Source organism: Galeopterus variegatus, unplaced genomic scaffold (genome assembly GCF_000696425.1).
Source record: "Galeopterus variegatus unplaced genomic scaffold, G_variegatus-3.0.2 Scaffold1757, whole genome shotgun sequence".
NCBI classification, from domain to species: domain Eukaryota; kingdom Metazoa; phylum Chordata; class Mammalia; order Dermoptera; family Cynocephalidae; genus Galeopterus; species Galeopterus variegatus.
In genome coordinates this window covers 279,873-281,977 of record NW_007727868.1, presented here as the reverse complement: position 1 = coordinate 281,977, position 2,105 = coordinate 279,873, and the positions used below count along the sequence as shown (strand labels likewise).

The 2,105-nt window shown below is 40.8% G+C and overlaps 1 protein-coding gene across 1 annotated transcript in view; it reads right to left on the bottom strand.

Annotated features, from left to right (window-relative positions):
• LOC103595402 (regulatory-associated protein of mTOR-like) overlaps positions 1–2,105 on the bottom strand; it is a gene marked incomplete at its 3' end in the record, with an annotated part of 96,914 nt that overhangs the window by 41,069 nt on the left and 53,740 nt on the right. The window lies entirely within an intron of this gene.

Here is a 2,105-nt window from a genome sequence, read left to right as displayed (position 1 = left end):
CTCACTGGCTGAGCGAGGCGCGGGGGCAACACCGAGGGTTGCGATCCCGTTGCCGGTCCCGGTCCGGTACGGGGGCGACACTGAGGGTTGCGATCCGTTGCTGGACACGGAAAAAAGACCAAAAAAAAAAAAAACCATTTAAAGATCTGCTTTTTAAAAACATCATCAAAACTATGGTTTTAGATACAGAACTGCCTTCAATTATAAATAAAATATGATGCTGTCAACAGCTATAGAGTAATAAAATTTTCAAATAGTTTTCAATTAGTAAAAAGTTGAAGATTGCAGGACTGCAGGCACCTTACCTTACTGTGCATGCACACCATACTCAGTTGCTGGCACATAATTTGTGGCCTTCTTTCGTTAGCTGCATCTACAATGGGTCATTTTTTGGTTAGATAAAGAATCTTTAACCTAAGTAGCTCCCTCCAGAAATCCAGAGCTGAATTTCCACCAGAGAAGGGCCCCAGAGACTGCCCACTGCTTGCTAAGAGGTATTGTTCTTCGGTAGACATGCAATGCAATGAAACTGACACGCACACCCAGAAAAGACCTTTACATGGATGAATAAATGGATGAATGGATGGGTGGGTAGTAGGATAGATAAATATATGATGAATGAATAAATGGATAGGTAAGTAGGTAAACCGACAGATCCATCCAAACAGACAACTGAAATTTGCCCCAGGCAAACAATTTTCCACAGTGTCATCACTAAAACAAAAATCATGAAAATACAGGCAAGAAGAGGACTACTCCCAAAGTCCAAATTAATCAACTGCTTCATCCAAGGTGTGGGGGGTGGGAAGGGACAGAGCTGTCAATCATTAAAAAAAAAAACCTGTTCCGAGACTGCATCCATTTTTAAAGATAAATGAAAAGTTTTCAGTAGCTACAGGAAACCACCTCTTTAAAAAGTGTGCTGGTGAAAGATACCTACAGAAAGCAACAGCACCATACTTCATATACCTACTACCTACTAAAACCTCAAGCTTTACACAACTATTCACATTTCGAAAACTTGACAATGGAAGACAATCAGATCTAGAGTTATACCAGTCCCAAAAGAGTAAATCCATTATCTTTCTGATTTAGAGCTGCCTCTCGTTAGACAGCTGGTTCATGTGTATAGACCCATGGACCCAGGGCCTAAGACCTAACAGGTATCCATGATGAAGAGATGGACTGGTGAGTGCCTGCTGTGTCAGACACTGTGCTGGGTGCTTTCTGTACATAAGTTTTCATTTTCAAACAAACTGGCATGTATTATCCTCTCTATTTGCACTTAGGAAGAGAAACGCCCCAAATGGCCCAAGCCCAGTTCAGACCTAGTTCTATCAGTTTTGACGCCAGAACACCATCTGTCTTGAGTGATCAGTAGATAAGAGACTTTAGACTGGGCATTTCCTTCTGGGCCACAGTCTAGAACCAAGAGCTTATAGGCTCCAAACATGTGGCTTCCTCTCCAGTAACTCACCAAGGACACAGTTACAGAACAGCCCTACCTAGTGTTCTCCAGCACCACCAATGTATTGTCACTGACTCTTACAGAACATGTGCTCTTTGACCCAGCACCTCCCCATGCTTTTTCTTAACTTAAAAGAAATGAAACCTGGGGGGTTATATAATTTTCAAAGCTATTATTTAGAAGAGTAAGACCCGATGCCAACCTGTCAGTAATTTCTCTCCAAAATACTAAGTTCCAAGTACTGTCTTTCTTTCCTCTTTGCTTAGCTGAAAACTTAACTGAGATTTAGCAAAACCTGCTCTTAAACATGCAGTCCCAGGGTGTTGATGAAGTACACATGAGGGTGTTGGTGAACTACATCAACACAATGCCATCTATAATCACTCAAAAAAGTGAATTCTTAGGTGTAAATCTAACAAAATATGTAAGGAACCGTATGCTGAAAACTATAAAACGCTGATGAAAGAAAACAAAGATGATGCAAATAAACAGAGAGATACTATGGTCATGGATTTGAAGACAACACAGTAAAGACATCTCAGTTGGTTAGAACAGTGTTATAACACCAAGATCAAGGGGTCGGATCCCCTTACCGACCAGCCACCAAAAAAAAAAAAAAAAAAAAAAAGACAATTTT